This window comes from Cetorhinus maximus, chromosome 8, assembly GCF_964194155.1.
Source record: "Cetorhinus maximus chromosome 8, sCetMax3.hap1.1, whole genome shotgun sequence".
Classification (NCBI taxonomy): Eukaryota; Metazoa; Chordata; class Chondrichthyes; order Lamniformes; family Cetorhinidae; genus Cetorhinus; species Cetorhinus maximus.
Genome location: NC_135886.1, coordinates 36,768,959 through 36,794,546, shown reverse-complemented (window position 1 = coordinate 36,794,546; position 25,588 = coordinate 36,768,959). Strand labels below are relative to the sequence as shown.

General features: G+C 42.5%; 1 protein-coding gene across 3 annotated transcripts in view; it reads right to left on the bottom strand.

The window, feature by feature from the left end:
* The window catches only part of LOC144683562 (neuron navigator 1-like), a 725,427-nt gene that overhangs the window by 585,284 nt on the left and 114,555 nt on the right, over positions 1-25,588 (bottom strand). Inside the window, exon 1 of one of the 3 annotated variants that reach the window (XM_078546700.1) lies at positions 2,510-2,643. The exons of the other annotated variants lie outside the window; for them this stretch is intronic. The gene's annotated coding sequence lies outside the window, so the exon portion shown is untranslated. Of the gene's footprint in view, positions 1-2,509; positions 2,644-25,588 lie in introns of those variants that run through there. 3 annotated transcript variants of the gene reach the window in all.

Here is a 25,588-nt window from a genome sequence, read left to right as displayed (position 1 = left end):
GTGACTCCAGACCTATAGCAATGTGGTTGACTCTTAAATGCCCTCTCAACAAGGGCAATTAGGGATTGGCAATAAATGCCCATCTCTAATTGACACCCACATCCCATGAACAAACTTTAAAAAGTCTCCAGACATACTTTTAGATCAATACCAATAATGATCAGATGACTTGTCACCCCATTATTTTTCTAAAATAGCCACATTTTAAAGCTCCTCACCCTACCCCATTCTGTTGGTTCAGAATTTTTAGGAGGCACTATTTTTGAATGTAAGCTGCAGATCATTTCTACAAGTAGAATTCAACAGTTTTTTTCATGGGAAAGCATACACCATGAAGTGAGTTGACCTTCTCGTGGTGATATCCATTACTCCCTCTACTGAGTCTATTAACAATAAAAATGTGCACTGAACAGGAACAGAAATACTAAAGTAAGAATAAATTGCTCTACTTAAATCTTCTAAGCAATTCATGGTCTATGAGTTACAGTAGATAATATTGCCCAAGAATGTAATTTTAGCTTATTTTTAAAAATATAAGTAATGAAGCATTATAACAGTGAATTAAACAATTAAAGGTTACATTCTTGATCTTTTGAATATTGTCATGCTTCAGAGAATCTGGTGTGAAACTATGAAGAATAAAGTATTGATGTGTGTTCCATCTATCCAAATTTCAGGAAATCCTTTATGGCATAATAGGATGACAACTGATGCATAACAGATTTAGTTCAGTCACACTATAAAACAGTTACTCATGAAGTTCTCTTTAGGCATCAAATTCAATTTTTGACTGAGAAATATATCTATTATTAAACTGAAGTCAGATTAGGAATTGACAAAGAATAAATGAACGAACAAATATGCACTTGTACAGTCCTTAAGATGTCCAAGTGCTTCACAGTCAACTAATGTGTAGTGTAATCACTTTTGTTATGTAGGAAGACACATCAGCTGCATCATGACCTTCCAATTTAATTGATTTCTTTTTGGCGTAGATGGATAAATATTGGTCAGGCTGCAGGAGGAAGCATGGCAAGAATATCAAGGTGACTCTCTGACTCTCTTGGAAAGCTGCCATGGCATCTTCTACATTTGCCGAAACAGAAAAATGGGGGCAAATTTCAATGTCAAATCCAAAAATCAGCACTTCCAACAATGTAGCATTCCCTCAGTACTGTGCATTGAACTGTCAACTTAAATTATATGCTCAAGTCCTGCAATGAATCTTAAACCCACGACCTCCACCAGGTTTTGATGAAATAATAAGCCTCAAACTGGTTTGTAAGCAATTGCTATAATAAACCTTATATTGAAACTTAACTTCCATTTGTAGTTATGTTACTGATTTTACCAGCTGCTGTCCTGCAAATTGGATCTGCCGAACCATGAGAATCTACTCATGAAGAATCTCAAAAAATGTAATTACTTTTTTTCTGCAAGGGTAGTATATTAGTAAGATTTTATGTTAACTGAGTACCTGTTTTGCCCTGAAGTAGAGGAATAGGGAGCTGACAATCCATCACACTGTCAACTTGCATTAGAGAGCATTCCAATAATGAGTGCAACAAGTTTCTAGTTGTTTCACGATACCCTAGCGATATCCCTTCCCATTAGCTCCTCCATGGAGGTTAAAACATGGATGTGTGCTTGCTCTGCTCCAGTTCTCGCTTTCTGTTATGCACCACCTTATCCCACAGGAAAATGGAAATGTATTAGTGAAGTCCCACAATGTGTTTTAGTGATGTGGCTGGCATGGTTGAATATCTGCCAGTGTGCGTAAACTGTGAATTGTGTGCAAGGCTTGCAGCAGTAATAAGGTTTGTACGGATGCTTTATCTCATATGAATTTAAGGGTTTAATACTTATTGATGAAAATTGTTGGGAGATGAAAGATTGTGGGTTTAGTGAATTGAGTAGTGGTTGAGGCTTGTCCTGAAGTTGGTAGGAGATGAAGATGAAATGACTTGCTTTGACAATTGGGGCTGGATTTTTGCTAACGAGGCAGGAAGCTCAAGCCAGGTAAATATGGAGACCCATCTCCATCTGAGAGAGAGGCAGGGACGCAATTGAGTCAGATCTGCCAACCTCAGGAGCAGGTTGGATGCGGCCACAGAGGCGGGCAAGTACCAAGGCAGGCTGGTTAGATGGACCTCAGTGGCTTTGTCCCAGTTGTATTAAAGGCTGTTGGGACCTTTGGGCCTCACCCCTCGCTCATTCCCCATACTCCCTCCATGCCTACTCACCCAGTATTCACTATATAAAGAACCAATGAGGAATACAATAACAGTGGCAATGCTTGAAATGCTCAAGGAAAAAAAACACACCCATTCAAAAATCTTTGAAAAAAAAAACTGCTGCTCTTACAACGCTATAAAAGTGTTAGAGACATTATGTCAACAACAAGCTTTACATCCCTTAAACTTGTCCAAATAAACACACAGGCTTTGAAAAACAGATTAAAAAATAACATATTATAACCTCAGAAAGATGTCAATCAGAGCAAACATACCCCTTCCATCTGTCTAAACAGACCTTGCTGATCTAATCCATTAGAGAGCCTTGAAAGCCAGCTAAGTATTCATATGGAGGCCATCTGGAGAAACAGATGATATATTTACCAGGATTCCTCACTTGGTCAACACATTAGAATATATTCTCAGCCTCCAAACAGTTCATCTGCAGAAACAGAAGGCCCGTAGATATAATTCATGAGATCTTGGAGGTATAAATTTTGTCAGTGATCAAACTATTCACACCTCTGAAAGCCATCAGCTCCTTTGTTCTTGCTTAACGTCAATGGGCACATCAGCTTGGAAGATGGATGGCCTTCCTTTTCCTGGGCATGGAAGTTTCTATATGCACTTCCCGATTTCCCTGGATTTTCAGGTTACGGCAGAAACCATGCACCAAGAAAATATTCTGTTCGTCAAATCGGACTTGGACTTTGCACATGCTAGTTATAAACAAAGCCAGCATCATCTCCATCCATGCCCCCGTCACCCAAACCACCCCACCCCCCAACTGGCCTCCCATGTCCCCATGCAAATAAAAAAAAACAGGCAGGTGAACAAAGAGGCAATCCAGGGGCATATTTTCTGATTCATTTGCAGGTAGTGCAACTAATACTCCATACTTATTTAACTAACTGTGTTTAAATCTCCCATAGTGGGATAATACTACTATACTTTCAGTCAATAGTCCAAGGTTGAGCAGATAATACTATGATAGTCTATAATATCAACAAGCAAAAACAAAATTCCAATGAACTGTGAGGAAATAGAACAATTGCTGCAGTTGAAAGTGTTAGTACTTAAAAGTTGGAGTCATTCTGATCAGTATGATTCCTCATTATTGATGGGACAAGATTTCCCAATGCATGTAGCTGATAGTAAAAGAACCAATTGGATGTAATTCAAAATGGCAAAGTAATCAAATGGAGTACTGTTGAGTCAGTTAAACAGTGTGTAAGTGGTATGCTTTAAGAATATCCATAAATATTTGTCTAAACTATATAACTTATTTTGTATTGCTACTCCTGATTCTTAGGATGAAATATATCACTATATAATTGTGTGTAAATCTGCCATGTTTCTGCTCTTTTTTACCAGTGTGTTATACCCTCCTGAAGTCTGTTATTATCCTCTCATTGTTTAGTATTTTGAGTCTGTTTTGGAGTGTCGGCAGGTGAGTAAGGATGTTGGAAGGTGAGGCTGTAATGAGGTCAGGAGCCAAGTGGCCCTGGCAGAACCCAAACTGAGCATCAGTGAGCAGATTATTACTGAGTAAGTGCTGCTTGAGAGCACTGTTGACCATATATTCCATCACTTTTCAGAGTTGACTAAAGGGATTGTAGTTGCTGGATTGGATTTCTCTTTTTTGCATACATAGTCAAGTAAATACCAGTGTTGTAGCTGTACTGGAATAGCTTAGCCAGAGGGTGAGTAGTTCTGGAGCACAAGTCTTCAGTACTATAGCTGGGATGTTGCAAGGGCCCATAGACTTAGCCATATTTGGCGCTTTAGCTATTTCTTGATATCATGTGGAGTAAATAGAATTGGATGAAAACTGGCACCTGTGATGTTGGGAACCTTAGATGGAGGCAGAGATGGATCATTCACTCAGCACCTCTGTCTGAAGATGGTTCCAAGTGCTTTAAAAAATTGTCTATGCACTGATCTGCTGGGTTCCCCCATAATTAAGGGTGGGGCATTTGAGGAGCCTCCTCCTCCAGTTTAGTTTAATTGTCCACCACCATTCATAGCTTCAGAGCTTTGACCACATCCATTGGTTGAGAGATCAGTTAGCTTGGTCTACAGCATGCTGCTTCCACTGTTTGACATGTGTTATGACCCCTGGCCAGACCTCCAAGCTGTTTGAGAGATCTGGTTAGAGGCCAATAATGTTTCGTTAAAAGTAGGCAAAGTTTGAGATTCAAGGCACTTGTCCAGTGAATAAGGCCACAAGATTCCATATGTTTTGAACAAAAAATAAACTTTACTGTACAAGGTCAGAAAAGTAAAGCAATTTACAATATCTATCTTACACTCTAACATTAAGGGTTACTATGGAGGTACACATGAATTGAACAAGCAAACTGTGGTCAAACAAACCACACCGCACAATAAATGGCAAATGTGATCAAAACAGATTTCACAGATTTCTCAAAAACCCACCCAGACATCAGTAACACCATCACTCTCACTGAAACTCTCTCGCCTGAGGGGTTCCAATCTTTACCTTCAAAAGATCTTGCCTTGGGATTCTCTCCAAAGGTCACTCCAACTCTGACAGCTTCAACAAGAGCCCGCCTCACAGGATTTCAGTCTCGTCTGCCGAGATTCCATTTCTCTGGATTCACAAGTCTGCACTCGGGCGCCAATGCGCAACCACCACTTCAGCCGCACTGAGCGGAATACTACTGCTCCAAAGGGTTACCTTTTCCCCAATGGCTTGCAATATAGAGTCACCAGCATTAGGCTGCCTTCTTGGATCTTCAGCGTTTCTTTTGAGCCCTCTTCAATTTCCAAACTTGGATGGCACCAATGGCCCGCCTCGCAGGGTTTCAATCTCATCTCCCGAGATTCCATTCCCTGTCTCTGTCCCCTACTGGGACTTCCTTTTGAGAGCCCTCCCTCTCTATTCTCCTTGTCCCCTACCTGGGACACTAGACTTTCATGGTGCCCTGCTCCTGGTCAATGGTTTTCATGCCATTTTTATTTTCTCTGTGTGCAGGCGTGCTGGGACTGTCCTGGGCCCAAAGAACATAAAAATACAGATCTGCTGAATTGCACATGTGCATCCCGTCTGTGTTAGCGCAGAAAATCCTAGAATTTTCGGGACTTGGGAGTTCCCGATTGCCACACTCAACTTTAAGGCAAGTTTGGGTTTCATAACACAAGTATGTAGTCCTGTGTTGTAGCTTCATGTTGGCACCTCTTTTTTAAAGTATGCCTGGTAGAGTTCTTAGCATCATCTCCCACACTCGTCCTTGAACTAGGTTTGGTCACCTGGCTTGATGTGAGGAATATGCTACAGCATAAGGTTACAGAATGTGGTTGAATCCAATTCTGCTGCTGATGGCCCACATCATCTCATGGATGCCTAGTTTTGCAAGATGTGTTCAGAATTTATCCCATTTTGCATTTGGGAATATCCTCGGATTGAAGATGATCCTATCTCCACAAGGTTTGCATGGTGGTCCCTTCTACCAATACTGTCATGGGCAGATGCATCTGTGACAGGTAGATTTCTGAGGCCAAGTTCAAGTGAGTTTACCCTCATGTTGGCACTCCCACCATCTGCCACAGGCTCAGTATGGCAGATAGGTCCTTCAGGACTCCGCCAGTTCAATCAATAAAGTGGCTCAGCAGCACCTTTCGGTGATTGGATATTGAAATCACCCCACCCAGAGTGCATTGTGTCCCAAACAATGTTACTGTTTCTTCCAAGTGTTGTGCAACATGGAGCAGTACTGATTAATCAGCTGAGGGAGCAAGGTAGGTGACGATCAACAGGAGGTTTCCTTGCTCCATGCTTGACCTGATGTCAAGAGATTTCATGGAGTCCAGGGTCAGTGTTGAGGACTCCCTCCCAATATCATTGTGCTGCCCCCTGGTGATTCTGTCCTGCTGATGGGACAAGACATACCCAGTGATGGTGATGAAGGAATCAGAATTATATCTTTATGGCCAAAGTATGACTATCAGGTTGTTGCTTGACGTCTTTGGGACAGCTCTCCCTTAATGAGGACATTTTTGCAGACTCAAATGGGCTTTGCTGTTTCCAGCGTACAGAGATCGATGCTGAGTGGTCCCCTCCAGCTTTACTCTTATTCAACTTTACTGTAGTAGTTTGATACAACCGTGTGCTTGCTAGGTCATTTCAGAGGGCAGTTAAGAGTCAGTCATACTCCTGGGGACCTAGAGTCACCTGTAGGCCAGACCAGGTAAGGAAGGCAGAGTTCCTTCCTTAAAGAACAATGAGATGGCTTTTATTACAATCAGGTCACCATTGCAGAGATAAGCTTTTTATTTCAGATTTATTTTTATAAATTAAATTTAAATTCCCCCAGCTGCCTTGGTGGAATCTGAATTCATGCCTCTGGAGCATTAATCTGAGCCATCTGGATTACTACTCCAGTAACATTACCGCAATGCTACTGTTCCGGAATGTGTATTAATATTTAGCATTAAAAAAAAAGCAGTGGTCCTTCTGTTATTGTGGGGTTTATCTTGGGATCCATTGGCTTCGTACTCTAGAAGTGATAGATCTTGCTGGAGGCAATGGTCTTCTGCTCAAAAACATTTATCGACAGGCTAGCTATTTGCAAAGGTTAAATAAGATCAAGGCATAACTGGAGCTACTCTGAGATGCATCACGCTCATCTCCCCTCAGTGAGTGACATCTCTGTAACATAGCTCCTTACACAGCAGCTATCGCTAGTGTTAACTGTTTACTCTACAGACCTCAGGATGGTATATAATGATGATCCTAAATAACCTTCAGACTACTGCTTCTGTCCCTTAGTTAGTTTGGTATTTACATTACCACTGTCACTTAATCCCACTGCTTTTAAATCTTGCTAAGAATTCCTATCATGCTAAATCAAATAATCTAATCTACAACTAAGACTTCCATTTGAGGCCATGTTGTCACTATAACAGCCATTTAGGAACCAGCAATGCGATACTTTCCTTAGCTCATATAAACCTTGTGGATTTGGAGCAAGGCATGCCTCCATTTATCCCCCAATAAATCAAAATAAATCTTTCTAGGGTAATATATTGTCATTCAAGCCTCCTCAAACAAGCAACCTAAAATGCCTCAGATAACAAATAACATTGTTAGCATTAATTTCAGCTCTCAGAATTAGTGAGCCACAAGTCTTAGTAGTGAATCAGCTTTATTTGATTTAGTATGATTAGACTTCTTAGCAAAATTAAAACCAACAAGATTGAATGGACAGAGGTAATGTGGATTTAAAATTGGCTAAGGGACCAGTAGTGATGAGTAATTGTTTTTCAGAATGGAGGAAGGTATATAGGTGTCAGGGGTCGGTATTCTGACCACTGCTCTTTGACAGATATTAATATTGTACAGGGCATATTTGCAATGTTTGCATATGATACTATTATTGTTTAATATATCTGAGTTTTGTAACAGACTTCAGGAAAACAGACAGACAGGTAAAATGAGCAGATACATGGAAATTAACAGAATAGTGAGGTGATATAGCATACATGATACCATTTTAAAAGAGGTGCAGGCATATGTACAAAAATCTGAAGTAAGCAGGGCAGGTTGAGAAGGCTCCAAAAAAGCAAAGCAAAATCTTTGGCCTTATTAGAGGCAGATAGCACAAAAGCAAAAGAAAGAAAGTTTTGTTTAAGCTTTACAGAACACTGGTTAGTAAGGTCCCAGTTAGAGATGCGTTCGATTCTGGTAAAAACACAAAGTATTAAGGCCTTGGAGAGGATTCACTTGAGATTTACTAGGCTTGTGCTGAATGGATGAAGGACTTTAGTTATGCAGAGACACTAGAGATATGTTCTCCTTAGAACAGGAAAGGTTAAGAGGAGATTTGACCGGATGTGATCAAAATCATTCACTGGGCTTGATAGGAGTAAATAAGGAGTCAAACTGAAACTTATAAAAGTATATCTGATCCTGGATTACATAAATAGGTGCCTAGAACTCAAAAGCAATAATTGTCATCCCTAAATTTACCATAATATTCTAACTATAGTCTAACCATTGATTTATGTCCAGTTTTGGATATCTCACTTTAACAAGGCTGCAGACAGGGTACAGATGAGAGGCTCTTGATCTGAACAGAGATATTTCTTCATTAAGCAAAGGAGGTTTAAGAGTTAGTCTGATTGAGAAGTTCATATTAAAGGGTTTTGTTAAGGTAAATCAAGAAAACTTATTTCCACCAGTCACTGGGGCAGGAGCTAGTGGGTCTAAATCTTATATTCTTTTAATGCAGAGGGTTGGAACATTCAATGAGAATCAGTGGTGCAGCAAAATCCACAATTAGATTTCAATGGGAAACAGATAAATGTTTGAAAGTAAAATGTTAAGGGGTGAGAGGAAAGAGCAGGGTAATGGCTCACTCCTTCAGAGTCAGACAGTTTATGCTATAATATGTTATGACTCCGTGACTCTGAATATATTTGACTGAATAGATTAAATTATGTTGTTAAAACAGATGAACATTTCAGGGATGCAAGAGAAACAAATATAATAACATAAAACTGTTGAATTATGATACAGAAAGTCTTCAAACACAATTTTCATTCAGAACTTTGTCATTCAGGTGTTCCCCAAGCTAGAAGGTGCATTAAACAACGATATTGCAAAGTTGGCCAACTACAGCAAGATATGGTACCTGCAACTGAGCACCAGTAAAAACAGTCTCCAACACATTCCACTTTCACAATGTCAGTGACAAGAGGGAACTGAAGATTACCCTGAAGAGCCAGGGACTGAAACACGATCCCCACCTTGTTTATCAAGGCGCCACCATTGACAGAACCCTCATGTGCAGACAGCATCTCATCAAGACTGCAGAAAAAAATAAAACCCACAATAACCTCCTCAGTAAAATGGCTGGTACCCCATGAGGATCACAGGCCAAGACCCCAAGGACCTCTGCTCTTACCATCATGTACTCAACTGCGGAATACTGTGCCCTATTGTGCCACCAATCTGCCCACTCCAAATTTATTGATGTGCCACTCAATACTGTGCAACATCAGGTACTCTTTGGCCAACTCACAGCGCCTGGCTCCCAGTCCAGAGCAAATTGCCCCTCCCATCCTCACATCAGGAGGGTAATTGCAACAGGTAAGCTACTGGTGAAAGTCTGCTCCAACCCAAGCCTGCTCTTAAGAAGATAAGAAATAGGAGCAGGAGTGGGACATTCAGCCCTTCGAATCCACTCCACCAATCAATGAGATCATGGCTAATCTACTTCAACACCATTTTCCTGCGCTATCCCTGTATCCCTTGATATCTATCAATGACTTCCTCAACCCACGAGCAGTACAACTTCCCTCATCACCCCATATGGTTAAACTCACCACGCCGAGGAGTAACAGCCGAGGACCTACAGCAGGAAGATTGATTTCTGGTAGACGTTTTCACCTGCCATTCTCTCATCATAGGTCACACTGCTCGGCCATCTAGCTTTGATCGCCCATGGTGACAGCAGGCTCTTTTAAACAGTTTCCAGAATGGCCAAAGCCTCTGTGCAGCCACCCAATATCAGTGAGGTTGACCAAGATCATCCAGGCAGCAGCTGTGGAGCGGTCCAAACAATGACTCACATTGTTGAGAAATGTCTGCCGACAACTTGAAGGTGGGTTTAAAAGTACACCATTTAGCTACTGACAAGGCCATTGCTTGGCTGTGACAATGCATATGCTAAATAAAAGAAATAAATCAATTCTGAACTCATTCTAATCAATCACAGTGTATGATGGCATTAAGATGATGCACCATTACATGTTAGGGGCGGAATCTTGTGCCCTCCCGAGGCAATTTTAGTGGCCAGGTGGGGCACTTAATCAGGCCGGAGGGTGGGAACCTCACCACCTTCCCACCTACACCTTGATTAAGTCTGTGGCGGGAAGGCCCATGGATGGTGTTCCCGACCCACCGCCAACTTAAGGGAACAATTAATGCTCACTTAAGGGCATCATCTTATTGCTGTTGGTATTAATCTAGCAGCAGGCAGGGGATTACTCAGCATATGGGGAGCAAAACATGCAAACCCCAGTGTATTTGCTTACGGGCTCCAGGGTTGGGAGAGTGGGGCAACCAGGTATCAGGAAGAGCAGACCACTGAAAGCCACCTCCTTGCTCTTGCTGTTGACCCCCTTCATGACACTCACCTGTCCGCGGGTCTGTCCTCAGTCCAAGGCCTCAAATGGGTGTAGTACCAGCAGCAGCTACCACTTCCCTGGTGGCGCTGCTGAGTACAGAGGAGCTGCCAGCCTCCAAGTAGCTAGCAGCTCTCGACGGGCAGGACTCCAACCCCAGGGTCCTTGATCTCAGGGAAGGCCCGTCACTGGCCTGTGAAGTGCCAGAGTGGCAGAAGATGCAATGAGCCTTCTCGAAAAGGTGACATGGGTGTCTTGTCACCTCTTCAGCCAGCAACCGAGACCCTCATCGGTTCACAAAGCTTCCACCCGTTGTTTCTGAGACTTGAAACAATTTAGGTGAGTTTGCAGATCATGGACCTACAGTAAATAATTTAAGTTAACTTGAAAACACTAAAATGTAGCTGGATTTATTCCAGATTAATTACTCCCAAACAATAAAAGCGCTGCAAATATTGATGATAAAGTCATACAGTAAGTCTCCGAATAGCACTGTCTTAAGTATTGGAACTAACCAACCATTCTCATAGTCCAGCTTCAAAACATTGACAAAGCATGAAAATAAGAACTTTAGTGACTTCTGTGCACTTTATGCAAAACAAATGGGCATTGTATTTTCATTTCTACATTACTCATTCAAAGCATTAGTCTTGTTTTATTATCAAATGCCTAAATTAAAAAGCAAGGTCGGGCCTCTGGAAATTCACTAATCATTTGCTTCAAAGGTCATCTATATGCCATTATTCACAGTGAACATTCATTTATTTTTATCTGATTTCAGCACTTGGACCCCAACCACTAGCCTTCAACACTGGTAAATCATCAAATTTTGAATTTCTGTCGTAGACATTTATCATTTCAAAGCTTTTGAACGATGCCTTACAGCTATTTTACAGGCTAGCCAAATTGTAATCAGGCAAACAGCCTGGACTCCCAAAGAGTTCATTTATTTTTACATTTGTCATGATCACAGCTTCCTTGTTCTGAGGGATTTTCAACGGTAATGCGCACCACAGATGCACTTGAAGTAGTGCATGCCTGACCCATGTAAAATGAGGTGCCCTCCGATTGACCCTTCTGGAGTTTGCAGGGTCAATATTAGAGGGCACCAACAGATGTGATCCAAATTTCAGGGTCTGTATTTGAGCAGCCCGATTGATGAAAGAAGAAAATTGAACGTTTCTTCAAATAGACTTTTACAAGGCAGGGTTAACTGGGCACGGCATGAGATTCCCAGCTCGGGCAAGTTCTGGTCCATTATTTTCTTATCAATTATTCTGGCAAGAAATCTGTTAATGATGGTGTACTTCTGGAAGAAACTGCAGGCTATTTTTCATGTTTAGTGCTTCCCCGTGGACTGCTCCGATGTAAAAAAAGATCAGCGTCGACTAATAACAAAAGTGAAGAGCAGCATTAAATTGGTGAAAACTTCTTTAAAAATCATAAATATCTGGTGTAGAATTATGTAATATACAAAGCAAAAAGCAAGCTTGTATTTAACTCCAAGATAAACCGGAGATTAAAGAAAATTAAGATCTTGAAGTAGTGCCACAACAGTGACAGAACAAACTAATATTGGCCAAAACAAAAACAGAATTACCTGGAAAAACTCAGCAGGTCTGGCAGCATCGGTGGAGAAGAAAACAGTTGACGTTTCGAGTCCTCATGACCCTTCGGCAGAACTGAAGTATAGTTAGGAGAGAGGTGAAATATAAGCTGGTTTAAGGTGGGGGGCGGGGGGAGAGAGAAGTTGAGGGTGGGGTGGTTGTAGGGACAAGCAAGCAGTGATAGAAGCAGATAATCAAAAGATGTCACAGACAAAAGGATCAAAGAGGTGTTGAAGGTGGTGATATTATCTAAGAAAAGTGCTAATTAAGAATGGATGGCAGGATACTCAAGGTACAGCTCTAGTGGGGGTGGGGTGGAAAGACTAAAAAAGTATTAGTTGTAGATTTAAAAATAATGGAAATAGGTGGGAAAAGAAGAATCTATATAAATTATTGAAAAAAAAAAGGGAGGGCGAAGAAACTGGGAGGGGGAGTTTAAGATCTAAAGTTGTTGAATTCAATATTCAGCCCGGAAGGCTGTAAAGTGCCTAGTCGGAAGATGAGGTGCTGTTCCTCCAGTTTGCGTAGGGCTTCTATATATTGTATATTCTATATATATATATTTATATATTCTATATATTCTATATATTCTTCCAACATTGGCATCTTGTTCAGGTGTTTCACAAGTGCAGTGGAATGATAACATAAATTTAGAGCAGGTCTTTCAAACCAACAAGTTTGTGCTGGTGTTTATACATCAATTAAGCAGTGATCCTAATGTAATGTGCCTGCCCCATTTCTGTATCCTTTTATCTTGCTTTCCATCTTCAGTCGCTAACTGCTGTAGTACATTTCAGTCTGTTCAAATAAAAAGCTTCTCTTTCACTTTCATATCTTGTACATTTACGCCCCATTGTTCTAGAACCGTCAACCACTCAAAACAATCTAGTTCCTCTATTTTTTCATAATCTTGAAGATCAATCTATTTTTATCCTCACCCCCCCACCCCCCACCCAACCATCTATAAGACGCACTGCAGCAACTCACCAAGTTTCCTTCGACAGCACGTTCCAAACTCGCGGCCTCAACCACCTAGAAGGACAAGGGCAGCAGATGCATGGGAATGCCACCACCTGCAAGTTCCATTCCAAGTCACACACCATTCTGACTTAGAACTATAATCGCTGTTCCTTCACTGTCGCTGGGTCAAAATCCTGGAACCTTTTCTAACAGCACTGTGGATGTTCCTACAATACATGGGTCCATAACTTCCATTCCCCGGGGTGTCATACCTAGCGGGGTACCCCAAAGATGTGCTAGGGAACTCCCCCACCACCCCTTCTGACAGAAGTCCCCACAAAGACCTTCCCATGGACAATTGCCCTGCACTGGGAACCATCCGATATGGCGATTTAAATCACTAACTTCAGATGGTTCCAACTGTCGTACAGTAATAGTTACCGCAAAAGTTAGAAGAATTAAAACCACTTCTAACTTCTGGGTAACGATAGCACTGACCCACCAACCTGCTCACGAGATTCCCCCCACATCCCCGACCCTCCACGGGACCCCCCGACTACCAACCGCCCTAGCCCAACCCTCAATGGGACTACCCCCATCCCCCATAACCACCTGACAACCCCCGGCCCCAATCCTACCCTCTTACCTTCTCCCTGGCTTCTCAAAATTACTGGACCTCCAAACTTACCTGCTTTACAGCAGCTAGTGCTGTTAAAAGATAAAAAGGCATATCTCCTTTACCTCTGACTCTGCTGCCCTCAGCACTAGGCTGCAACTCTCACCCAGCCCAAGTCGGAAGGTCATAGAAGAAAGTTGCAGCTTCATTTTAGGGTAGGTAACTAGGCGCAAAGCGGTAATCAGACTTGGATTACCACTCCACAGAAGGTATGGCCCATAGATTGCAGTGGTTCATGAAGGCAGCACACCACCACCTTTCCTAGGGCAATAAATGCTGGCTTAGCCAGCGATGTTGATATCCCATGAACGAATTTTAAAAAGTTAATAAAAAGAGCCCCAATTTTTCCACTATTTGTGTGTCCAGATGGCATCCAGCAAATCTGTGCTGTATCCATTCTATATTACCTCAACATTCTTCCTATCGTATGAAACCTAAACCCTTACACACAATTTCTAAACTGTGGTTTTACTAAGCTTTTATATGGATTAATATAAAAGTCAAGCTATCATTATTCAACATGCCTTGCTATAAAATCCAGTATTGAATTCACTTTATGGCTCTTTACATTTGAGGTGTGTACTCTAATGTTACATGAAACAGAACCGCTCAAATCTCTTTGCTCTTCCACATCACCTTCTACCATTCACCTTCTTCCGTTCAAAAAGTATAGTTGTTATCTTTATTGCTGTGAAGAGACATGCTGTTGAATCTTTTCATCTTGCACTCATCAGGACAGAGTCCCTGGAATACCAAATCTCACTGTCGGAGAAAAGGGTGCTGATGGGTTGACAAGTGGACTCGGATTGGTAGAGGCATTGCCAAGAAGAGTGCACCAGGGAACAGTTATCCCCCAAAAAGAACATGACCAGGCTTTGCGGCTTTTTCAACAAAACAAAACCTTGGGGGACAACTGTTCCCTGATGCATTCCCCATGGCAATTCCCCAACCAATCAGTATCCTTCTCTCTTGCAATATAAATTTGTTGTTCTCTTGCAAATTTGGTATTCTTGCAATTCCGTCCTGATGTGTGCAAGATGAAAAGCTTTGACTGCATGTCTTTCAGCAATACTCCAGTTCTGTGTTACCAAGCATCTATTACTTTTATTCTCATCAAAATGCAGCACCTCACACTTAGAGACAGGATTCTAGCTGCTATATTTTGCCCATTCCACCAATATCCCCTTTCAACTTCTTTTAGAGCTCAATTATTTACTATGCCTTCTATTGGGAGCACAGTGAGCATAGGAGGTGCACAACTCGGCAAACATAATTCCATTTGAGCAGTGCATTAGTTATCTGGACATGAAAGGAGGCAGTCGTGTGTACAGAGTTTCAGCAGGGTGCCTGAGAATAATATGCAGTATCTCAGGCTGCAGCAACAGTTCACCTTTTATAGTGCACCACCACAATATCAGGAGATCAACAGAGGACAGCCAGGTCATTTGACTTTCCTTTGCTCATCAATCCAAGGAAACAAAGTGCTTTTTTTAAAATGATTGCTAGATTTTTGCTTCCACTATTCTATCCTGAATTCCATTTATGTTGATTCTCCTTTTTGTATGACATTTGTCCTAACTTTGCCTTTTAACTTGGAAACTGTGTTCTTGCCCTAATTTCACGAGTTCATTTGAGAAGCATCGTTCAAATAAACTATCTTTAATATCTCCAGATTATCATCTCCTTTCAGCAACTTGCATTTATAATGTAGCAACACGCATCAGAGCACTTGACAGGGGCATAATCAGACAAAAGTCAACACCAAGTCAATAAGAGACATTAAGACAGTTGTCAGAACCCTTGATCAAAGAGGTAAGTTTTAAGGTATGTTAAAGGAGGAGAGAGAGAGAGAGAGAGAGAGAGAGTCAGAGAAATTTAGGAAAGGAATTCCAGAGTTTAGAGCCTAGGTAGTTAGCCACTAATGGTGGAGTCATTTATACATGTCCACGTTAAATTTTTATCTGCCATTGATACCCCCACCCATTTAGATATATTATTGCATCTTATTTTGCAGTTCTGAGATACCAATTTCAACTGCCTTAGTTTGGTATTATACACAAATGTGGCTAGTTTGTGCTGAGCTTTTGTATCCAAGTCATTAATGCAAATTAGAAACAATGGTGGTACAAAATTTGAATCCATGATACACATTTTTTTGGGTGCTACAAATGGCGTTAAGTAGTTCAAGGTTGTATCTTTGTCCACACAACCAAGTTTCTGGTGGGAGTTGCATTGGCCACCATGTTGGTGAGGGCATTAGCATGTGCACACTGAGCACTGACTGGAAATATGCAAAGTAGTCAGGTCATGATGTCAGTGAGTGATTCTGATTTGATGCCAGTGCTGCTATTTTGGAGTTCAAAGCTCCAGCTAACACACATGGTTACACACATGCCCAGCAGCAGAAAACATACACCCCATTTCCACCACCCCACCTGTACTACTGAAAGGGATTATCAACTACTTATTAAGTCAGTTAGTTCATGAAGGCTTACTTCATATGTAGCTTGTGGTGCAAAGCCAATTGTCTCTCTCTAATGGAGAGAGATGCTTATGGTCCTTTGTAGGCTACGGATAATTACCCATTAGCATAGAGTAAAGGGTTAACATCAGGAGCACCTTACACTGATGTAACTGTGATGCAACATCACATGACTAAGAGCAGATCTGGTGGGAAGCAAAAGTGCAACATCATGTAGAGTACTGAGGTGTATATGGTTTCTACAAGTAACAGTCTTTGGTAGCATACTTGGGATTTCTTTTGGGTTTGCCTGTTACCCTATTGTGGTAAAGTGAGGTACCTTGTCCCTTTTAAGAGAAGGCAAGTGTACTGATCATGTGACAGCACTGATGAATCACTGTACAGCACAGGCAACTGGGAGTCTAGTTCTGGAGCTTTGAATGAGCACATATGATCTAGTGCTCTGCCCTAAGTCTCAATAAGCCATCACTGTTTATTCTTACATCAGTCTCTCCCCATTATTGATTGTAAGCAGCAATTGATGAGAACATATTATAGTTTGGTTGGCCAACAGGCTCATTTACTCAAGATATAAAACCTATCCAGGCCCTGAACCCAAGATGAAACAATTAGGTCAGTTGCTGATTGATTTATACTGACTGTTTCTATGATTTTACAAAGGTTTGATGGTTCTTAGAGTTCCATACAGTTGCTAAAGTCTAAGGGAGTGGTCTGGCAGGTGCTGAAAGAGTTGGTTCCCCCATCAAGATTTCCACACAAACCATTTTGTTATGTGGTAGAGTTTTAGAGATTGTATAGTAAGCATGTTGCTCAAGGCCAGTCTTTAACTAGAATATTTATTTCCAACAAGTATTTACACATTTGGACCTCCACACAAGGCTAGTGCTTCTGTTCCCTTCAAGATCTCTCTTTCTCCTTAGTCAATGATTCGTTGTCGTCGTCGTCAGGATTTGAGTAGTAAGCCCAAGCTTCTATTAGCTTTCTCTCCAAGGATAATAATGCACTGCAGTTTCTCCTTATGTTACTCTGGCCCGTCTCAAGCATGTATAATCTTGGTTATGGAGTTTGTTCGATGATTGTATCTTTCCTCTGTTGATCTCGGACCCATACTCTCTCCCCAGGCATCAGCACTGGTAGTGCTCATTCTCTATGCCAGTGATTAAAGTTCCGAGCCTGGTTATTTCTCTTTTCCTCATGATGTTTCACCCTCTTGTGGTCATTCATAATGAAGTTGGGCTTGAATGTGTGCAGAGATTGAAACTGTGTTTGCAATCTCCTACCCATGAATAACTCTGATGGTGAGAAACCATTCTGTAGCATTGAGGATTGATAATTCAGAAGAGCCAGATTAAGGTCTTGGTTTTTCTTTAATAACTCCTTAATGTTCATACCCTGCTCTTGGGGTCAGACACTACAATGTCCAGGATGCCATGCGTTGAATGAATTCATTTAAGGGATTGAATGTCTGCTTCTGCTGTGGTATTATGCAAACAGTTTACTTCAATCCACCGTGAATAATAAATTGGTAACGATCAGGAAGGTTTTCCTCTCAAATTCAAATAAGTCATTCCCAGGTGCTCCAATAGCCTTTTTATTCCTAATTGTTTACAGCACAGGTAATACAGTTAGAAACCATTATTTTCTACAGAAAAAGTAACACCTGGCCACCAGGCTAATTTTTGCACTCCCACATGGCACTTTTTAAAATTCTTAAACATCCGTTTTGGACCTCCACATGAGGTAAGAGCTTTTGCTCTCTTCAAGATCTCACTTCCTTCTCAGCCATGTAATCTGACATCATTATTACATCAGCATTACGTAGGGTTCTGATGTTAACCCCTACTCTACATAGTTGCTTCCAGAAATGGATGCAGTAGTAGGCACACTCCTCAGAATATGGCAATTGGAGAGTAGAGGACAAGCAGAGCAGGCCAAGCTGCTAGAAGTGGGGTGGGGAGAGGGAGTGAGAAACATGGACAAGGGCTCTTAGCAGGTGACCATATCAACCCAGAAGGTTCAGGGAACAATTCTCCTACCTCAAACTTAGTAAGGGTGTGTGCTTGCGTGTAAATGTAGAACATCTGTACTCAGTATAGAAAGCTCGCCACCTGCTACAGCCACATCTCGAACCTCAGAGTAAGGCAATGACTGCACTGCAATAGCTGTGAAGGCCATCGTGGCTATAGTCATGAACTGTGTGTGTGTCAGGCTCCTTCCAATCTGGAGCTGTAGATATTTGTAACATTTCTCAGTTCACATTCACCTTAGCATAAGAGACATTACAGTGGGCCTCTATACCAGGAATCAAAGTGTACTCAGCTCTCTATCTTACTAGAGAACAGCAGGCTGAACAAGCATGAGGCTTTGCAAGGATTGCAGGCTTCCCCTTGTCAACTCAGATGTACTTAAAAGGAATTCCACTTCCTCCACTTAGTATGTGATCATATGCAGAGAATCATGCAGGTCAACATGGCAGCAGTTACAATGCCTTCATTTTGTCACATTATACTGTGTTTTCTGCATTTGAGCCATCACAGTAAACCAGAGGGAGACAAGGGCTATATGCTGACAACGTGACTCAGGACTCTGTTGTGCAACCCAGGCATACATGTGCAGCATGCAACACAATGAAAGCCACACTGCCAGATAGAGCAAACCATGATGAGCTAAAGCAACACTTTTTCTGCCTGGATCACTCTGGAGGAGCCCTGCAGTACTTGGCAGAGCAGGTGTCAAGATTCATGGTGGGCTGCTGCACAACTTTGCTATTGTGAGCATAGTCAAATTAGCAAGCAGCTGATAAAGTGGAGAGAAGGAGGAAAGAAAGGGAGCAGGCAGCCAGCACTATCCCTTTCTGTCTGTGCACAGCTCAGCTCAGCCCATGATAAACATAACCCCAATTCCCTATTCACCAACAGGCCAACAACTTACCTTCCCTCTGTTATCGAATATCACAGTATCCGCTTGGCCACAATGCAAAAATAAAAAATAAACTTAGCAAATCAAATTTGTAAATCAAATCAAAGCATTCTATATCGCATGCAAATGTAAACTGATATCTCTGGCGCATTCCCTTGTGCCTGTAGTGCTGCTGTGTAGTGCCACCCAAGTGGTTGCAGAACAGCTACTGGAAAACTGCTGACTTTCAGTGCGGAACACTGCAGAGAGCTTTGAGGGACAAATTCGAGCAGCTCTGACCCTAGAAGGCCTGGCTGCAAACTGCACCATCTCAGTAAAGGCTGCAGCTTTCTGGGCATATGGTTGAATAGTAACAGCAAAGGCACTTGCAAATGGAAATGGTGAGAGGGCAAATGCCGCCTTCTAGAGAGAGAAAGGCTCACAATCCACGGAGACACCAACATATCCCCCCCACCACACACTTCCCTCGCGCCCCCCCACCCCCCCACCCACCCCCCGGCAGCTCCTCAGCAATCCTACTAATCGGTTGGAAGACAGATTGCTGGGCTGTTGTGACACACCCTTTCCCCACAAATCTGCAACCGTGATGGTGCCAAACTGAGCTTGCACAGTAGTACCCAGACACTAGATGGATTCTGCTTGTGCTGCTGCAATGGAAGCTGAGACATTGGCCTGATGCTTTCTCACTGGTCCATTAAAATACCTTGCTACTAACCTATCCATCAATCAGACCACCCCATCATGATCCAGTGCCCTCCCACTGCCACACCACCACCCCACCAACCTCCACCTCCCACCCACCCAACCGCCATGCTTCCTGGCCTATGACCTTCACAGTACACCCAGGATCTCCATGGGCCTCCTAACTCCCACCCCAACCACAATTTCATCCTCCCAACACCACAATCTCTGGCTCTTACATCTAAGGCAAGGGAAAGTGATGTATTTATAAACCATGGGAAAGCCATTTAGTTTACCTATATATTTTCATAAACTTAAGCTTATCTGAAACTCTGTAACCCGTATCCTAAGTTGCTCCAGAATCCCATTTATTGATCACCCCATGTTTGCTAACCTACACTGTCTCCCAGTCTACCAACAATTCAAATTTTAAGATTGTCATCCTAGTTTTCAATTGCTCCATGGCACCCACCTGCTCCCCCCCACAACACCAACCCCTTCTAAAAGAAAAACAGAAATACCTGGAAAAACTCAGCAGGTCTGGCAGCATCGGCGGAGAAGAACAAAGTTGACGTTTCAATTCCTCATGACCCTTCAACAGAACTAAGTAAAAATAGGAGAGGGGTGAAATATAAGCTGGTTTAAGGTGGGGGGTGGGGGGGGAGAGAAGTTGGGGGGGGGAGGAGGTGATTGTAGGGACAAGCAAGCAGTGATAGCAGCAGATAATCAAAAGATGTCACAGACAAAAGAACAAAGAGGTGTTGAAGGTGGTGATATTATCTAAAAGAATGTGCTAATTAAGAATGGATGGCAGGACACGCAAGGTACGGATAGCTCTAGTAGGGGTGGGGTGAAATAAGACTAAAAAGGGTATAGATTTAAAAATAATGGAAATAGGTGGGAAAATAAAAATCTATATAAATTATTGGAAAAAACAGAAGGGAGGGGGAAGAAACGGAAAGGGGGTGGGGATGGAGGAGGGAGTTCAAGATCTAAAGTTGTTGAACTCAATATTCAGTCCGGAAGGCTGTAAAGTGCCTAGTCGGAAGATGAGAAGTGAAGCAGCATTTCACTTGCATTTACCCCAACTTGGTCTACTGCATTCGTTGCTCCCAATGCGGTCTCCTCTACATTGGAGAGACCAAACGTAGACTGGACAACCGCTCTGCAGAACACCTTCGGTCTGTCCACAAGAATGACCCAGACCTCCCTGTTGCTTGCCATTTTAACACTCCACCTTGGCTCTCTTGCCCACATGTCTGTCCTCGGCTTGCTGCATTGTTCCAGTGAAGCCCAACGCAAACTGGAGGAACAGCACCTCATCTTCCGACTAGGTACTTTACAGCCTTCCGGACTGAATATTGAGTTCAACAACTTTAGATCTTGAACTCCCTCCTCCATCCCCACCCCCTTTCCGTTTCTTCCCCCTCCCTTCTGTTTTTTCCAATAATTTATATAGATTTTTCTTTTCCCACCTATTTCCATTATTTTTAAATCTATACCTTTTTTAGTCTTATTTCACCCCACCCCCACTAGAGCTATCCGTACCTTGCGTGTCCTGCCATCCATTCTTAATTAGCACATTCTTTTAGATAATATCACCACCTTCAACACCTCTTTGTTCTTTTGTCTGTGACATCTTTTGATTATCTGCTCCTATCACTGCTTGCTTGTCCCTACAACCACCCCCCCCCTCAACTTCTCTCCCCACCACCCCCCCCCCCAACCACCTTAAATCAGCTTATATTTCACCCCTCTCCTATTTTTACTTAGTTCTGTTGAAGGGTCATGAGGACTCAAAACGTCAACTTTGTTCTTCTCCACCGATGCTGCCAGACCTGCTGAGTTTTTCCAGGTATTTCTGTTTTTGTTTTGGATTTCCAGCATCCGCAGTTTTTTGTTTTTACCAACCCCTTCTACATCGCTGTAATCTCCTCTAGCTCTAGGAGCCTCCAAGATCTGTACGCTTCTTTAATCTGACCTTTTATGCATCGTTGACATTTATTACTCCATGATTGGCTGCCGTGCCTTCAGCTACCTAGTCTGCCAAGATCTGGAATTCCCTCCCTAAACATGTCCATCTCAACCTAACCTTAGGCGCTCCTTAAACCCTACCTTGTGTCTGTCCTAATATCTCCTTCTATGATTTGGTGCAAAATTTTGTTTGAAAATGGCTCTGCAAAGCATCTTCGAAAGTTTTACTTTGTGAAAGGCACTAAAACTGCTTACATTCTATTAGGTTTCCTTTTGAACAACTGATATTTCACTTTCTGCATAAGGCATTACAAATTTTGCCTTTAAGCGATTGATGCGTTTAATCTATTTTTTTTCCTATGTGTTTGCCATGAACTTTTGCATGCAGTTGCTGATATACCTAAGATGTGCTCTCCTAGCTGAAGTAGCATGCTTAACAGATATCTACACAGTAAACTGGCCCACTACAGTGAATAATGAAAACTAGCCAACTGTATCTTTGATGAACCTGTAGCAGTGCCAAGGTTCTCACCCAATCGTTATGGACCCATTACTTTCAGAAACAGGATCTGCTGTGTTCAGGGTCTTGCAGTATGAAATGTTATCAACATAAACATCAGTTAACTGCTCCAGTAATGTGACTGATGGAGGAAACTTTCCCATGAAGTTCTGTGATCTATGTGACGATACAACACTGTGCAATGATGAGATTTCCAAATCCAACTATGACAACTTCTTGGCATTTGAAACGCAAAGTTACAGGAAATGATGATACTACCATTTCTATGGGCTCTATTACTCTGGTTGACACTGTAGAAAATCACTGGTATCAACACATGCCCAACAGCATACCAGAAGGATGCTCATGAGTTAGCACTTGTAGAAGGAGCAAAGAGAAAAGGAAAGCAAATTGGCAAAAAAAGGTTTTAACATTGTAATGTTGATTCACTGCAGATGTATTCATCATATATTTCAGGATACAATTACTTCTTTTAAGTAGAATTCAGCTCTTTCAAGTAACAAAATTCAAGATGTTTTGAATTACTTGGGTCAACTCTTATTAAACTGCTGCTCTTTCATTTCTCAAAACATTCAAATTTAATTTATCCAGAAATGTAAAAAATCTGCTTTCATGATCATGATTGTTTTGAAGAAACAGAAAAACATTCAGCTATTTAAGGACCTTGCAGAATCAAACCCAGAATTAAAAGAAACACAAGATAATTCTCCCACCATGGGCTAGATTTTAAAACTTTGACTTGCGCACGGTAGGATAGCTCAGTAGCAGGTGGGGAACAGAAATTTCAGCAGCCCTTTGGTCAGTAGCTTTTTAAGCACAGCCACTGCATTTGTGCCTGACCTTTTGGCTTCCTGACAAATTAGGTTGAGCAGACATGGTAGCTGCCCACATCAAGGGGACCCTGCATGGGTCAGACTTGAAGCCTTGTGGGTGGTGTTTTGACAAAGCAAGAACCTGGAGCAATGGACGTAAAACATAGCAAGGCAGCACCCAGCTTTCACAATGGCTCTCTTGAAATTATGTTGCAGAATATAGGGACTTATAGGGAGAATCTGCTGCCTGCTGACAGGTGGAAGACAACGCCCTCAGAAAACATGAATGCTTGGTATTGCAGAAGAGGTGTTTGACTTGCTCCCGATTACAGTGCCCGTAGAGGTTTAATGGCCTGATCAAGACAGGAAAGGCACATGGTATGGTAAATTCAATACATCTTGATGTAGGTCTTACCTGAACACCTCATATTCTGCATTCCCAAGCATACCTTGCGTACAGTGCTTCTCACACCAATTTACCTTGCAAGTGCACACATTTTGCCCTGTCTCAGCGGCACCTCAATCCCCACCTGACCATCCACCCACTGTCACTCACCCTAATCTTAATGCAGTGTCACACTTATCCCTTATATACTGAACCTCCACAAATGTCCAACCATCTTCTGAACACATTCCCTTTCCTCACACTCTTACATCGCTTATTTCCCTCCTCTCATGAGAATAGGGCACAGAGTACCACAGAGAGAGGCACAGGCCCAGAGGAAGTCCTCCAGATATCCCCAGACTGACAGCTGCAGGACAGGGGATGAACCCATTCTCACTATGCCTGGGAGATGGGTAGATTGGGGTGGTTCTACCAGCTACCTGGGTGACAACTAAATATCTGTTACATCAAATACAACACTCATGTTGACCTGATGTCAGCAGGTGCACAGTGATGATGCATCACCCTCTCACCTTGATAGCTCAATGTCATGTTTTTCATCTCCCACAGGCTCAAGCTTTCAGCAGGAGAAGAGGAGAACAAAGACTCTTCTTAGGAGATCACTCACTCTGAAGATGCACCATCACAGGACTTGTACAGACTGTACACCAGACCAGGTACACACACTTTGGTGGGACTGCCAATACAAATCGTGGTGTTCTCGCATGGTGTCTCACACATCAAAGTGAGCAGGAGCAGGTGGTGGCAACAGGGACAGCAAAGGAATGTCCCTGAATGGAGGTCACAGGAACTTCCAAGCCTTGCTCAGTTGGACACAGACTCTAAGTCTCCAGGGCTGATTAAATCTTGGAGCAGCAGTAGAGAATGTGTGAGGTTCCGCCTTTCCTGAGGCACTGCACATGACTGGAGAGGAGATTGGAAGAGTCCATCTTGCTCATGTGTGCCATAATTTCTCAGGTCTTTGTTTTGGTGTCTATTTCCATGGAAAGAGTGACGAGTTGCATGGAACATCTGATGTAGCTGTTGCTCAAGGGGGTGCTGGCCCTCAATCTGCACACTCAATGTCACCTTAAACAGAATTGATGAAGACCCAACCTTGGCCACTCAACCCAAAATGCTCTCCGGCACAAAAAGGAAAATGGAAAAGGGAATAAGGAAGTGTGGACTCTGCTCCAAGCCCTTCCACTTCTGACCCTTTGATTCTCCATCCACCTTATTTAGAGCTCTACATATTGCCAACTGCCCCAATGGTTGGGTCTATCCCTGCAAAGGTGCAGCTGAGGCAGTCATAGGTAGAGTCCTCATGCTGCAAAACCAAAAGGATATAATTTATAAGCAATCAGAGCCAGATATGAGCAGCCTACCCCTGCCTCTGCTGAAGCCTCAGAGGGAGCAAGTTGGAGTGTCAACAAAAGAGCAAGGAATTATAATTGAAGGGTATGCACAAGGGTGTTTAGTGTCACATTTCTGTTAATTTTTCAGTTCCATAAAACATGTTTATTTGCTCCATTTTCACCTGCTGCCTGATAAGTAACTTCCAAATTCTTCACGGGGCAGAAGGCAAGAGTTAAGGATAGGCAATGGGTGACTAAGAAAGGATATGAGAAGGGAGGTGAATTGGGATTATGGGGCTGCTTTGTGCTGAGGATCGGAGGCAAACAGGACAAAGTTCAGATCCTATGTGCCAGGTTACTGCACTGGTCTCAGCCTAAGCGAACAGTGCCTGAATCAGTCTGTCCTGGGCATTAGTATGTGGCTTTCGCCACATTACACTCCTCCTCATGTTACTGTTTCTCTCAACTCCTTCTGGAGTTCGACTCCTTGCTGCTGTGCAATGTTGTACAAGACAGAGTAAACTACTATCATTCTCAAATCCTGGGCTGGGCATACTAAAAGGCACCTTTAGATCAGTCGAGGCACATCAAGCACATCGTCAATATCCAATTGTTTACTCTATCACAGCTCTGGTGGTCAGGCAGTTTTTATTTCACATTTCCTGAACATCACTGAGCTCCTAACACGTCTCTTCAGAGGGCAGCCCTCATCTTCAAGGAGACATTCGCTAACTCTGCTTCAAGGTTTGAAGATCTCAGGGGGGTGTTTGACAGGTGTAGGAAAGCATCATGGCAACTCCCTGGGTATCTCACAAACACACACATTGATCTT